The sequence below is a fragment of the Sebastes umbrosus genome, chromosome 10 (genome assembly GCF_015220745.1).
Source record: "Sebastes umbrosus isolate fSebUmb1 chromosome 10, fSebUmb1.pri, whole genome shotgun sequence".
NCBI lineage: Eukaryota > Metazoa > Chordata > Actinopteri > Perciformes > Sebastidae > Sebastes > Sebastes umbrosus.
Window position 1 is genome coordinate 15346758 of NC_051278.1, and position 16618 is coordinate 15363375.

At 40.0% G+C, this 16618-nt stretch overlaps 1 protein-coding gene and 1 long non-coding RNA gene across 3 annotated transcripts in view; one reads left to right on the forward strand and one right to left on the reverse strand.

The window, feature by feature from the left end:
* The window catches only part of macrod2 (mono-ADP ribosylhydrolase 2), a 454175-nt gene that overhangs the window by 26350 nt on the left and 411207 nt on the right, over positions 1-16618 (forward strand). The gene's annotated exons all lie outside the window — the stretch shown is intronic.
* On the reverse strand, positions 6964-16176 carry LOC119495687. Its single transcript, XR_005208534.1, has 3 exons — positions 14755-16176; positions 13626-13631; positions 6964-6974 (listed from the first exon to the last, which is right to left on the reverse strand). It is a non-coding gene; the product is annotated as an uncharacterized LOC119495687 (long non-coding RNA).

Genomic DNA, 16618 nt, shown 5'->3' on the forward strand with positions numbered 1-16618 from the left:
TAACCCTTAGAGCACAATTTCATGTATTTATGCAAAAAGCAATTACTTCACCTCACTTTAAAAATATTACATATATATATAGCCTCCATTAATCTCACTAATTTTCATCTCACTGTACTTTCTAAAATTACTCATGTATTGCAAATTGAAATATAACAGCTGAAATAACACAGGGCAAAACATCCTACCTGTTTTATATTTAGCAATATAACTTCTCAGAGCTCACCATCTGATGCAAGGCATTACACATAGTTACAGAGCAGGTAAACATATTTAGGAGGGTATATCAAACTGCCCTTTGAACTGGAATATTGCAAAATACTATTTCCGAAATCTTCCCTCCTTCTCTTCCCATGTCTTTCTTGAATTGGTCCCCTTCTTCTTAGACAAAGAGTACTATTGAAAGTCCCTCCAACACAGAAGGCAACATTAATGTGTGTGCGTGTTCGTGAGAAAATCCTAGTGCCTTGAATCATCATACAGGTTACTGAAGTAATGGAGTCATCACATTTCAAGAGCTCTTTTTTTGCTTCTTGCTGTAGGCGATAGCGCAGCACAATGCTCTAGCAATAAGCAGTTTAAAATCTTAATACATCTGACAAAATAGCACTGCAATAGTGCTAATTTGGCACTATTTGATCGAATTATATTCAATATCATGTCCATCAATGCATGTACACTTCTCACTCAGTATAATGCAATGCAGTACAACAGCACCACTAACTATAGGGCTGGAAAAAACAACCATAGAGTTGAATCAGCACTCGGCTCTCTGACACAGAACAAAAACTGACCCTTAAAAGTTTCACAAATGTTTTATTGCATGGTTATTATATTGGCCTGCATTACATTGTTTAGATGTACCTTTCGAATGCTGCAGGAATGAGTCCTAAAACCCAGAAATGAGTTAGCATTTTAGCACTTCGGGTTCCCTCGGCTCAAAGTCAATGTTTTTTTTAATGGGTTTTTAGTTAGATGCCTGAAATAAGGTATATGGTTAACACAAGCTGAAGAGATTTTAACGTTTTGTTCTACAATATAAAATACGTCAGTAAATATCCCACTTGTGAATTTTGAAGCTTTTACATGTCTTAAAAAAGGCGGTTGCTAAGTGGCAAAATGAAACTACTGGACGGCATCACGCCGACTTGTCCGCCTTTACAGCCTCGATGTACTCTCATTCATGCGACCGTGGTGTAGTTCGTTTATAGCCTAATGTTAGCTTTTTACTTCTGCCGATTGCATTCACACTTCAAAAATCATGAAAGTGGTGTTCATTTGTGAAGATTATCTTGCTGAACAAAACGTATAAGTATCATAAACGTTTGTTTGCCACAGAGCGTATTTTCTGCAATAATCCAAAACCCAATGGAAAAATCCCTTTGGCTTTATATTGAGGGAACCAGTGCGATGCTAACTTCCTAAAAAAACAAACGTCATCCCTGCACCACTCTAAGTACTGTAGTAACTTAGTGTAAGCTTATACTACGGCATTTCTTAACGTAGCTTTGTGGCCTTTGAGATACATTGTCTGAAATAGGTGAACAGATAAATCACTCAATATTTCAAGTGGACATAGTAACGTGATAATTGTTTCTGTAAGTGTGTTTTACACGGTAACACAAGTTAATGGAGTTAAGTCCTGAAAACAGCTACACAGTGATTTCCATTTAGAAGACAACTCAATTAACTGTGGGCCAATTAATGCTGCCGGTGCTGCTGAAATTAATGAAGAGACATGTCAGCGTAGGCCAGCAGGATGGAAGGAGAAGCAGAAGGTCAGGCGGTGTTTTCATTGATGAATTTGTGCTGCGCGATGCTTCGTCCATTTATCATTTGTATGTGTTGAAAGGGGAATCTAAAATCAAGCATAATTTGACTTGAGAAAGACAAAGTGAGGTCAAAATGTCTGTAATACAAAAAGGAAGCTTAGTGTTTTGATTAATCTTGTCTCATGCCACAACCAGCACCTCATTTTTGGGGTGCATTCAGAACAGATGCACTTTTATTTCTGTATCAATCCACATTGACTCTTAAAGGCACATGTTACATGTTTTAAGCAAAGACCCCACCCGATCCGACTGTTATCAGGCCATTAAATAAGCAGTATAAGGCGCTATATGCACCATAGATGTGGGTCAGTAGGGGCCTGCCACGCCTACTACGTTGTAAAATGAAAGCAAAACTTAAAAGCAAGACGTTCTAACATGTAAACCTGAATTAAACGCTACGTTTTGAACACATATAGAAATGCTTCTTTCTGTAGGCAACAAAACCACTTAGATCATTTTAGGGAAAACATTGTGTTTTTTCTAATAATAACTTAGTTTCCAAAGTGAAAGCGAAACTTAACGCTTGTGAACACAAAGACAACTACATATTGTTGGTTTCACACGGGATGCGAACCGCAGTCTTCTTGGTGAAAAGTCTTTGTTTTGTGACCCATCCAACACCCCGACCTCCAGCCCATATGGAGTTTTACGATATCTATAATACAGCGCCTGACTTCCGCTTTTGCTCTTGTCATAATTACGTTCGCTAGAGGTCGCTGTCGTGCTCTTTTATACCTTCTTTCGGTGATCTACTATATGTGAATAGTTGATAAAACCTCCTATTAGGTGTAATAGGCCCCTACTGACCCACATATATGGTGCTTATAGCGACTGATAAAGCCTATTTTATAGCCTGACAACATGGTTGCAGAGGCAGTCTTGCCTCTAAATAGAGCTGAATGACAGCTGCAGAAATGGGAATAACATAAAACTTATAAACAAACACCACTTGTTTCTACCATTAATAAATCGTTACTGAGACTGTGAAGAAGCAGGACTCCAAAGTTTGCCTGAGGCAGCTGCTAGCTTAAAGAAGGAGAACACACACTGTGAGATTCTGTTTTGGGATTTGTAAGAATGAAAGAACTGGATTTTGTGTCCTGGGACACAACAACTTTAAGACATTTTGCTGATTTTGTAAATTCTTGATCACAGAAGCTAGGTTTGACTGACTGGGCGGCTATCCCCCAAATGAGAGGCCTTAAAGTCTTTGTTTATGATGAAATAGACCTGAAGTTGCTAAAAAAACAACAGAGTTTGGAGGCAAGTTGAAGCTGACATCTGGCAGAAGATTGATGTGATTCAACGCAATGAGTAAAGCTCACTGTCTCTTTGTGAAAAAGTCAGTACAGCCCAGGTTCAAAATGTGAAACAAAGTTAGTGTTGTGGGATGCTGTCAGTCAGGGCAGAGAGGAGCAGGGCGCCATTGTTTTGGAACAACACATATTGTAATGCTTGCTGTTAGCCATAATAAGCACATTTTAATTCAAGTTTTTTGTTTCTAACTGTCTCGGAACAGACTATCTCTCCTGAAGAAGCAAGCTATAAACAAACAAATAAACTATGTCCAACAGAGAGAGGGCAAAATTATGTTTACCCACCCTCAGACAATTTGGCATCCCAAAATGAAGATTTTTTGTTGTTGTTTTGTTAGACTCATGCAAGTTGGCATCAAATCGTCAATCATTTGTTTAGTGGAGCTCTCTCAAGCTGTGCAAACACACACACCCAGCGCCACTTTGTAGTAGCGACCAGGGAGATCTTGTGTTTGTCCCAAAAATCCATGTGTGTATGTTTCAGGTTTGGAAGTGTTAAGAAGCCAAGTAAAGCAGCATGGCATGAGGAGTGCATTGCCTCCCTCTGAGAGCTTCATTATGGTAAACTAGGTTTAGGCTTTCACTCTAAACACCAGCTGGCGTCTCAATCACAACCGTCTGCTGTGGTATGTCAACATATTTAGACGTTAACACTTTCTTTTTTTATTACAGTTTCTTTCCCATCTAGTGCCTAAGACGCCAAATGCCTGGTATACAGTATGCAATTGAATCAGCTTTACAGGTATTCTTAATTAGCATTTTGAGAGGGTATTTTTGAATAGGGTTGTATCACTTTTTTAGTTTTCCAACAATCTGTTCGGATAAGTAGTCAATGTCAACACAACACGGACAAGGATGAGTAATTGTTTATCTCTCAACAAGTTTGGCTAATGAGTTACTATTGAATTTCCTCAAAACTCCAGACAATATGATTGACAATATTACTGATGCTGTTAATGCCTGAATCTGCTCAATTACTTCTGCATTGTGAAGGCAATTATCTTGCATGTCATCGAAAGCAAGGCGTACCACAATCCAATTTCAGCTGATTTCCCTCATTTATTGATGGTTTGTCTGCCAGTTAAGGTCAGACAGACCTCTCTTTGTTCAGCGCTGTCTGCTACAACACTGTCTAACATTAGCCTGTTTATCAGTTTATCAGGAAACAAGCAATGAAAGGAGTCATCTGATGATGTTGATTCTGCTGATTACAGTAACGCCATTGTTGGATTTTAATCTCCTCCTCCATCTCATATCCGGTTTTCCTGAAGGCTTCCTTTTGGTTATAGTCCTTTCTCATCAAAACTTTCTCCAAATTGTTTGATTTAGCTACTGGTTTGTGCATTTGTTTCTTAAAACAAACAAGGGTGTTTTAAGAAGTAAGGCAGTGTTTTATATATAAGTACCCCTAGATAAAATTGTTTTATCCTTTCTCTCAAATGTGTTTTTGCTCCTCTCCTCTGTGAAAAATGCACTAAAGAGCCTGGTCCTTGCCTGAGACGTGTTCTTCTTTCATAGTAGGGTGGAAGGAGGGTGAAGTTACATGCGCACACATTGTTTTTCAGGCTCATTCCCAGGTTCCTGCAACCAGAGACTTGATGGAGAGGTCTTGAAAACCTGTGTGCTTGGAGATTAATCATCATAAATGACAACAGCCCTGTGCTTTCTACTTCCAAATGGTGCATGGGAGAACGCAGCAGTCCTGCCTGCATTCTTTCGCTGCGTGTTTTTCTTCACTTCCTTTCCTCTCCCACGCATTTGAAAAAAACAAAAAAAAAACAGCTTTGTGGGATAAAAGTTATGCTAAAAAATCAAAACAAAGGAATATATTGGCATCTCACACCAACAGTCTCAGAGGCCAAGAAGCACACATGCCCACACAATGCTTTGCACGTAGGCAAACATTAGGGTCATGTCTGGGCTTCATTAGGGAAATGCACTCAATTGCAATTAGCGGTAAACATATTCTTCCGTGCACTTACCCTTTGATTGCATTGTTATTGCACAAAGGCAAGATAGATGGCTGTATATTTGACGCTGTGTACTTTTTCAATTAGCCACAGACCCAGAAAACTTTGCAATGTGTCCCACGGGCACGGTACGTGGAGCAGACAACCTGGATAGAGCAAAGTTAGGTTTGAATTAATTAACAATTAGCCTAACTAAGAGTACATTGGATGTTACAAATGAAGATTGGATAGTACAAATGGAGGTTTTTGTGGTTTCTCCCAGTTTTTTTAGTATCAAATTCACCAGCTCGCTATATAACCAGCCTTCAGGCTTGAATAATTTAATATACAGACTGTCCTTCAAGAGAGACTGCAGCGTGGGGATAAATCTGACAGTTTTTTGAAAAATGTGACATAATTATTTAATCTTCCAGAGCACGGACAGCAAAAAGCATTCAATATGCAGCATTTTCAGCAGTGGCAGTTCTAATAAAACCATTTGTTGTACATTTGGTGGAGAAGTGGTGAGGGGACGGGAGATTTTACCCAATCATTTGTACATTTATGACTGTGAGGCAGTGTCCCAGTCAGGGCCACAGCAAGAGGCCAGGAGGCGGAAGATGAATACCTGATAGCTGCACTCCCCAGACATTACTAAATGAGCAAACTGGCAGTTTACAGCTACCCCACAACGTAACCTGCATGTTTTATAGATGAGAAGAATCTGACTAACTGTCAGAGAATGAAAGCACCTCTCAGGATGGCACCATAATGGCCTCTCAGTAAAACGAGACAGGGCTTTATGGGTGTTTATCATTGCACATTTCACCAACTTTCTTTTACAGCCCAAAAGGAAGATGGCAACAAAGCTTAAGAGAACGTTGAAGCTTTTATTTCATTAGCCAATACGTCAGATTGATCAGAGAGCACAAGGAATGTTTCCGGTGCTTTATTATTCAGACAGCAATTAAAGCGAGAGCACTACTGTAAAAAGATCAAGTAAATACCTACTGGTGTCTACTAACTGCTCCATTCCCCACAGGACTTTTAATATTATGCTTGTTTCATGTGCTGTTTACGTGTTCATGATGGGGAGCCTTGGTGCCTTTCTGTTTATATTGTGTTTATCAACCCTGTCTCTCCTCACTTGACTTTACTTTGCATTTATGAGCAGTAATATTAGTGCGCAGTGAGCAGCATTGCTTTTAAAAAGAGTGAAATGCTAATAAAAAGTGTTTGTAGACTAAATTCAAAGACGGCCAGAGTTTGGTGTCAGTAATTGAAATCTTTTAATTTGACTATTTGCATGTCAAATATGCAGATTTTGTCCCTGAGCAGTTTTCTTGTCAGGGTGGAAAAACAGAAATTGCATCAAACCTTGGGACGCAACTCTGAAAAGATCTGTCAATCCAAACTAATGAAATTCTTTTATGGTTAGCTGCTTCTTAAGACAGGCTGTTTTTACAAAGTTGTGTTACAAAAACATGATATACCAATTACACTAGTGAATAAAATGAACACATTTTTCTCAAGGTTTACAAGATGCTGTTATGGATATGAAAAATAAGACTCTTAAAGCATCTTTTCATAATTTACCATTGAAATTTACCCTCATACAATCTTTCTGTATCAGAAACAATACAGGAAGCACCCAGAGGTTACACGAGACATGGTCACGAGTTTCCAGCCGAATCACAGTTTCACTTCATTTTTCTCCATACCACTGGGAGGTCATCAGGAGCTCATATGCCTGAGAAGTGCTGAATTAGCTTTGAGTGGACAAAGATGGAGACTCGCAAGGAATTAGCAAGCAGGTAGAACAAAAGGGCTTACTTGGAAGCTAACGGGGCTCATCAGTTTTCTCAATTAGTTGGCTGCTAGGAGACAGCGACTGAAACGACTTTGGCAAAGAGGTTTTATTACAGTGACTTGGAATAGATGACCAAGAAAGTGGAGTCTTTTATAATTCCTATGTTATAGGATTCTGGTGCAATAAAAGCATAATCAGTTTGATGGTATTATTCCAGCAAAGCAGCAAACCTTCTGCAGGTACTGCAGGCCTGCGACAGTCTAGTCTTCTATTTGCTGATGTCATAAGCCCAAGTTTCCATTTCAGGGCTTAACTCTCTAACACTTATTTTCTGTCTTTCTTTGTTAGACCTCACTTAGGGCTGCACAATTAATCAAATATTAATCACGATCACAATTTTGGCTTCCTTCAATTATATGAACATGATCGCCCGTATTATTGCCGTTTAAAATGCGCGTTCTGCTCATAGAAAACGCTGCAGCATATCAAATCAGGCGCTGATCGAGATATTTTGGCTTCACTTTGGGGTGTAGATATTATCTATGCAACCAATGTGTTTATGATTAAATTAAGAACACAAAATGGATTATCTAGCTCTTATTGTTGATCATTTTGCACTAGCATGAAGCATTTAACTTTAAAATGTAGCTAACAAAGGGGTAGGGTGAATATTCATGTATTTTCTCAAAAGATTATTGCAATGTCAGTTTTTTTCCAACATCGTGCAGCCCTAATTTGTACATTAACAGGGATGTAGCACAGCATGGAAGTGAAAACAACGCTCTGTTTAATTTAATGTGAAAGTGCAATAAAATGTTGTTGCTTAAATCAAAATAATCCTGATTATCATTTTGTTCGTAATCGTGTAGCCTTAACCTCACACTGTCATTATTTGTAACCAACCTTGTAGGCAGTACAGCTCAGCATATGTCTCCCAGTGCTGTGTGTGTGAAGACTGAGATTCGGATCAACATCAGTCCTTAACTGTTGCGTCAGAGTCAGGTGTGAGAGGGCAGGTGTCACACGCCTGTGATCCAGACCAGGCACCGGTGGGAGAAAGACGAGAGCTGCCGGCCCTCTTATTGCCTTTACAAATGCCTCAGGCCATCAAGCAAACATGCACCCAGGCCCTCCCCATCACAGTAACTCAATATAGCTCTCTCCACACCACCCTTCAATGTCTCAACACCTTTCCAAGGTTGAAAAATGCCTCACACCAGTTAGCTCCCCGGGACGTTGACCCGGCAGTGCAGGTCATCACTCTGAGACAAAGAGATTCTTATCGGCGCAGTCGCCTGCTCCTCTCCCACCTCCGTCCCATGCCCCTCACACGGTGAGCGATGACTTCTCTGAAACTTAATATCAGTGATATCATCAAGGTGCTTCCCTACCCCTCCCTTAGGATCGAGAGGGGTGTTGTGAAAAAATACTATCAGGCACTTGGCTGACGGCGGGCGCCTCCAGGGACTGTTGGTCAGTTTGGTGCCATTAAGCGGTGTGTAATACAAGACTGAGACAGAGACAGGCACACAGAGAGAGAGAGAGAGAGAGAGAGAAAGAGAAAGACAGAGGCAGAGGGATAATTGTGAATGAAGAGGTTAATGCTCCATAACTCATTTTCCTCTTTTCTCCCCCCAGTAATTCAACAGCATGGAGAAATTACAAGCTGCCCTCCTGCTCTATCCATTATGTTTCTCACTGAAACTGTTTTGCATTTTTAGTATAATGCTAGCTCTCCCGCACTCTTTTTAATGCAAAAAAAAGCGATAGATATATGCATGTTACATGTGGAGTTTCCCAATGTGAATTAGGTGAAGTCCTGTATATTTCATTGGTGGCTATCTTCTCTTGCTCACTGTATTTTGGGATAGCTACTGTAACAACGATGTGTACAGTATTCCTGTAGAACAAAGGTGTCTGAATTTAACCATGAAATATTACCATGGAAATCAAATTGCGCTGATCAAAAAAACAGCAATTGGGCTAAAGTGTTTACATGCCTCAGTATACTTGATAATAACCCAAGCTTTCATATTCAAGCTTCTAGCAACTGGGATACAATCTTAACTATGTTATTTTAATCAGGATATGATGGTTGGCATACGTGAGCATCCTAAATGTTATAGAAGCTCTGCAGTGCATGTAAATGTATCCACCAAGACTTCAATTAAATTGCGTATTTACAAGAATTTTCCCCTGTGGTGCCACTCAGATGAAGTTATTACAGTTGGGTTATTGTTGTGCATGACTAAGAAGAATATGTGTGGATATAGAAAATCTTGTGATTACGGTAGACTGATAAGAATGACTGCTTTTTTGGTAAGAATGGACTAGTAAGGTCCATTTTAGTGGAGACAATCATTTGTCCTTTGTAGTAATCTCACTTTGTTGTGCATGTGTAGCAAAGCAAAATGCAACTCTTTTTTTTTTAACTTCACGGTTATTTAACCAGATAAGTCAATTGAGAACCAATTCTCATACATTGACGACCTGGTCAATAGACAGCAACAGAAGGCAAGTCTATATAAGAGCATAGATACAGTGCATGAAAACATCACGATATATACAGTATATACAACAATAGAGATCTATGAACTGTGGTCCAGAGAAGCAAATTGAATAGCAGATACAGTGATCAGAAACTATTGCTTGTAATGAGCTATTAAAGAGGACCAATTATGCTCATTTTCAGGTGCATACTTGTGTTTTGGGTTACTACTAGAACATGTTTAAATGCTTTAATGTTCAAAAAACGCTTTATTTTTCTCATACCAGTTGTGCTGCATCACCTTTTTTCACCCTCTGTCTGAAACAAGCTCCTGTAACTATGATCTGTACAAAATTCCTGTGAAATAAAGTTTTCTGAATATAACCATGAAATATTACCATAGAAATGAAATTGCTCTGATCATAAAAACCCAACGGTAATTGGACTAAAATGTTTACACGCCTCAGTATACTAGATAATAACCCAAGCTTTTATATTCAAGCTTCTAGAAACTGGGATACAATCTTAAATGTGTTATTTCAATCCCCCTCCTGAAAAGGCCGAAACTAACTTTTCGGACTCCGCTCCAGCTCTGCTCTAACTAACTTTGTTTGAGGGCGTGCCAAACTAGCCACGAGGCAAAGTGTGTTACTTGGTGACATCACCACGTAACGGAAGAAAAGGCAGGACTTCAAGTGAGGTGTTTCAGGCAGTTCAGGGGCAGTGTTTCTGTAGGGGAGAGTAACTCCCTTTTGCATGGACTTTGGGCTTTATAGCTTTGCAGACCTTTTACATGCACAAAATACTATATAACACACTAAAGGAGAGAGGAAAAGCACAAAAGCATAATAAGTCCCCTTTAAAGGAGGGTAATGGAGTTAGGGTGTGGAGTTAGCATCTTTTACAACTCATTCCAGTCACTAGGAGCAGCAAACTGGGATGAGTGATGACCAAAGGAGGTGCGGACTTCAGAAATGACCATACTAATGAAATTACTAGAATGTGCGGTTACTGTTGAAGATATTGAGTGATATTGAAGTAGTGAGCGGATTTAGGAGGGGTTTTACCAATGATAGTTTTACAAATGAAGTGATTGCAGTGGATCTGACACCTGGTATGGAGTGATGGCCAGTTGATTGAGAATACAGATTACAGTGATGAGTGTTGAAAGGGTCGCCGGTGACAAAGCGAATGGCAGTATGACAGATGACATCCAGTTTATTGAGAAGATTTTTGGCCAGGGTTGGGATAATTATCATCTTAACCAAGGTGTGCTTTACAGAGAGAGTAAAATATGCTTTATTACGGTATAGGAAACCAACTAGTCATTTACTTTAATAAAAATAAGATGTGCTTGTTAGCTGCCATTGACAGGCACATTTCTCTGTCTTTGTTTTAACAGCTAAATGATGCACTTTCATGCTCCTTTAGTAATGCAGATGATGTAATCGATTTAATAGTAGGATAATATGCAAAGCTGAGGCAAATATGATCTAACAATATTTGTTCTTTGAGGCATCTGTCGGCCTCCACCGTGCATTACCTCTACAGAATATGCACATTTATATTCAGTCCCTTAGAGTGTATTCATAAAGTTTTCATGAGGGTTGAATTAATTTGATCCCTGACTGCTTAGCTATTACAACTTGTATAGAGGCTGTCAACATACATCGAAAGCCTGGACAGAGGAGATGTTTAAGACCCAGGCAACCTAATTACAAACACTAAGACCTCCTTTCAGTTGTTTTGTTTTTATTGCAGTCACAGTATGTGAGATCTACATATTTTCTTGTGTAATGTACCAAAATATTAAAATGATTCGATAATAAATTCCTTAGATCGTCAACTAGTGGCTCATGGAAAGCTCAAAAGGAGCTCCTCTTTTTATCGCCGTTCACAACCACTCATCTAATCTGATGACTGTCTTCTATTCAATCAGTCGAGCTCACAGATTGTGTGCCCAATATCCACTCTGCTTATCAACTAATCACAACAGAGTGCTATAATCAAATAATCAATGGGCCATTTGACCAGAGTCAATATCCCACCTTCCAAAGCTGCCAATTTAGGTTTCCATTTATCAGCCTGATCTGACACTCAGGTCAATAGAACATCCTTTCATACTATCCAGCCTAATAACATGATCTGTTTGCTTTAATCTAGCTGTCTGCTAAATAGATACTTGTCATTATGTGACCAATTTGTTCTCTGCTTGGAAAATGGACAGTGTGTAAAAATTGACAGACCCTCCTATTTGGCTACCATTTACCCCCGAGGATCAGCGTAATGCGTTGCGGATGAGCAGCAGAATGAGCATTTCCATTTTTGGCATTTAGCTGTCACACTTATCCAGAATGACATACAACGAGGAAAACAACAACATAAGCTTGAATGCCTCGTTCGCCAACATTATGAGCAGTGCGGTGTTATGAGAGCCCACAAACTATACATCTAACAAATATACCTGTGTTGCAATATTCATGTAATAGTACAGGGGGGAATAATTATCAGCAAGACAGAGCAGTGATTTTCTTTTATTTTTACTGGTGGAGAGAAAAGTGGCACAGGACATCAAACACGTGGCTATTATTTTCCCCGTGGCTGTAGATGGTTTTGAAATTGAGGAAATAAAAGAAGGTTCCCCATTTCTTAGAGCGAGCCTCAGCTGTCTTTTTGCATGGAAGGTCTTGACATTGAGGTGCTTCCACTCCCTCATAATGAACACGGCTGTCTGCTTTGGTCCCGGGCCAGAGGTGGCATGGCGTGGATGGGGAGCGGGTTTCATTAGCGGGGGTGAATAGCCAAATTTCAGGTCTCTGATGGACTGTGACATGGTAGGCCAAGTTTTCCAGGGGACTGAACTCTGTGGAACTAAGCCGCTGTCAGTCCAGATGGGGTCTGGCCACAGCAGATTACCACTCCTTCACTACACTGCTATTGGCTCTGAAAAAATATTCAGAAAGTAATACAGTGTAATCCCTCGCTTCACTGTGACATTTGCCATTCATGGCACACAATCCCCATGACACCTGTCAACAGTCCACAAAACATGACACCATTGTACAGAATGCAGCTTTAAAGATGGCTGTGTTTTTTTTTCTGATGTGCGGATGGGGGTATAAGATGGCAGAAAAGACGTGGAGCAGTAATGACTAATACAATTTGGATATGTTTAATAAAAACGAAGCAAATTTATTATTAATCCCTTGATGATCCGCCTCAAGTTTTTTCATCAAAAGCAAAACTTTACAAGATTACATTTGAACACATCATAACGTTATAATTTACCTTTGCCCAATATTAAATTTTTAATGAATAGAGCTTGAACGCATCATAATGCAACTCAATGCAATGTCTGTATGTTAGCTGTTTGCTAGGGTTATTGAGTAAGTAGGACTGTGCTGCCCACCGGCTGCTAACAGCTAATGTTAACTAGCTCTTCTCCTGCTGATTTCAACACATATTTGTTATCCACAATAGCACAATAGTAGCATTATCAGTGACATTTTCTATCGTCCCCGGGACGCCGTTAGTCTTGAGCCCTGATCCCCGATACCCATGGTACCTGCGGTATTGTAGAAAAACAAGTACTATCGCGCTTTCAGAATTTTGGTATTGACTTGGCACCAAAGTATCGGTTCTCATGACATTCCTAATTACAAAAATAGCAAAAAAATGTTGGGAGTTTCTTTAAGGGATTACACATACGTACAATTTTGTAACCTGGGGCTCACTGAAAAGTTCCCCCTTTAGTTTACAGAGCGACTTAATGCACTACTTAATCAGTCTGCCATTTTCAGTTTGGTGTACAGTATGAAAGGCAAAATGTACCAAAGTAAATCTGAAGCATGAGATGCGATAAATTGATAACCCTGCCTTACACACACTTGTATGAAGCGAGCCAGCTTAGTGAGTGTAATGCTGCATTCAAAAACTAGAAAAAAATATATTCTAGTTTTTTCCAGACTCACTGGAAGTCCCTCAGGTTAAGTTTAGCTCACCAGGGAAACTCCCACTACTCCAGATGGCCTGTCCCCCACTATTCAGTACAGAGTGAAACAGGAATTTTGAGACATATGGCTCACTTCTAGTAAATGCACTAAGCAAAGATTTAAGCATGAGCTGGACATGCGTCACTGTTCCCTGAGTGAGCGCTCTTGTTTGGTTTTCTTCTGGTCATCAAACACATCCAGACAGTGGAGGATTGTCTGAGGTTAAGCTCTTTAAAACAGATGGCTGAAATCTGCTCAACTCTTGGGGTTAAATACCCTCTTTATTTTACTCAGGTACCCTAAGTGGTATTTGTGTTTTACAGAAAGCTAGTGACATTAGGGTCAAACTGTAGATGAGTTAGGTGTTTACTTTGCTGCTTCAAGTTAATCTCTGCATTTACCTCCACGCCTCCTTGTTCCCTGAGCCATATGGTCAGGGAGAAGCATCTGAACTAAATCCACAAAACTAAGTGTGAGGATTCCTTTTACCCTGATTAAATACCACCCATAGTCTTTGTAGTAGAAAGCACTGACCACGTCTTCAGGGAATTGTGGGAAAGCTTCTCTTCTTCACAGAGGAAGGTAGCCATGGAAGGGTGAGCAGCTCAGAGAGCCAGAATGGGAACTAGTTAAAGGGGTTAGTGCACAAGGGAGGAGGGAAGTCACAGAGGGCGTAGATGGACTTTTACACAGCATGGGCGTAGTGAAAAGAACCTGGCGGATTTCAAAGAAGCTCCTCCACATTGAGCGGTTCAGTGCATCTCCTTGTCATTCACACAGCAGAGCAACTCGATGGACAGCTGGGCTTTGGCTCGACCAGTAGCTTGGGAATGAGATGGGCTGTGAAAGCGATGGGCTGAATCCCAGTCATGGTGCAGCACGGGGAAGAAAGAGAAGATGAGTAGAAGAATCAGGGGATTTGTCAGAGGGGCCATTAAGTCCAATTGAACCTTTAGTTTGTCAATAACCATGATTACTGGATGGACCCTCAAGCGCGTGGAATGACAGGGTCGTGACCTCCTCAAACTCCCCGTCTATCATGATGGCATCACAAAGACAGATACAACAGTGCACTTTCAAAAATGCTTCTTTGACTTCCTCCAGTAACAAACGTTATATCTTGCAGTAGATATCCTGCAAGATATACAGAATTTATAACGGGTGTTATAAATTCAAACATCCGTTTTCTTAGTGTTTTGTTAATTAGTGAATTTCTTGTTTTAAGTCCGCAATTAATACACAAATGCAGGGAAGTACCGGAAATAAACAAGTCACCATCTCTCTGATCTCAGCTGCCTGATGTTAGCCTAGTATGGTGAAACAAGTAACGTCAGCTAGCGTAGCTAACGTAAGAAGGCTAAAGGCACTGTCTGGGGGCTGCAGGGGTCCCACTGAATAAATGGACTCAATCAGGCAACTGTGGCGTTATTGTTAAATATAACGTTAGTTTCTCTAACTAGGGCAACCTAATGACCACAAAGTAAACATCATTCGGTCGCCATCACAAATGGAATACGTACAAAGTGCCTGATAACCGCGTTGTTCGTAGTGACGGCAGCCGTGTCCTCAAAAATGCCTTAAATTTTACTTAAATTAATATTAAATACATACTCATCTGTGTTTTTATCTACGCCAACCGTTTATGTAAGTTACTACGAGCAATGACGGACGCTTTTGGCTTAAAGTCACCAGTTAATAATGGTAGCAAACAGTACAGTCATTGCGACTTGCTACCGCAGTAATAGCGGCGGCGCTAGACGACGGAACACAAAAAGCAGTCGTCGGATTTGTCTATAATCGTATTAATTAATTTCTTGCGCTTACATTTAACTCGGGTTGGTTCACTGGACACCAATGCTCTTTTTTAGCTCCACTCTCACACAGTTGCACACATTCCCTTCTGGAAGCAGCAAAATGAAACCAGTAGTTTGGGGGTTAAGTGAACAATAGTTGTAATCCTTGCCCAGATTTATCCCTCCAGTCTGGGATCAAACCCGTTACCATTTAGGCACCAGCCTGCTCCTCTAACCTGCAGGCCAACAGTGGATTTTATCTCAGTGTGTTGGAGAGTCTGCATGCTGTTAGTAGCTGCAAACTTGCTTTACAGAATCATCATGGCCGCGGTCCTGACGGATGTCAGACTAGCAGAGCATGAGTGGGAGAAGTAAAAGGTTGTCAGGAAAGGTCCCTGCCCGGTGAATTAAATAAATGTTTCATGAATTTTAAACAGCTTGCTGTTTGTCCGCCTGCAGTTTTAAAAGACCAAAGGTTTGGGAAAAAAACAGAGTACAGGCTGATAGAAGGAATCTGCATATATTTGCATTCATTTTGCAACACGTTAATTTGCCTCCTTCTCTTAGAAGTGCATTTACAGTGTTGCTGTCTCTTGTGCTTCTTTCTCCACCGTGCCTCTATGTCAGAACAGAATTGTCTTTCTGCTGTAGCATGTCATTTTCTTCCCTTAATCTCGGATCTTTTCATGTTTTTCGAAAATGTAATCGCTCTACTCTGTCTTTTATTTGGCTGTTTTTGAAAGTGTAGTTTTCTCTTTCAGTCAAGGTGGAATCCTGGTTTGGTCATGGAAGAGGTGTACCGTTCTATTGCTAATTGATTTTGTTGTGTCCTATTCTGGCTCAGTCTTTTTAATTGCTTTATTTATTACATTTAGTAATATCAGATTTAGCCCTTATAAGAAATTAACTGTAATTGGATTCAGTTGATAATTGTAAATGCTTGTTATCTGCTCGGATCTTTAATTTGAATCAATGATGGTTTAGTTAAATAGCTGATGTTCCTTGGGCGACAGGTATCGTACAGACTGGTGACTCAAATGACAAAGAAACAGATGCTACTGAACTTTACGCTTTGTGCTCATACCCATAGCCTCCTCCATCTTGCTTATCCTGCCTTTTTTTATTGCATGTTGCTTCTAAGGAGCTTTCCATCTCACCTTTGCTGAGGAATTCGAGCTCTGTGATCCAATTTAGTTTGAAGAATTGCTTGTCTGTAGACGGTTCTTTCCCCTTTAATTCTGAGGCTCTATTTTTGGATACTTAGTTTGACTTTTTTAGTGGTGGAAGCTAATTAGATAATTCATATTTTTTTGTAAAAATACTAAATATTAATTAACGGTCCAGTGTCTAGGATTTCAGGGGATCTATTAGCAGAAATGGAATATAATATTCATCACTATGTTTTCATTAGTGTATAATCACCTGTAACTAAGAATCA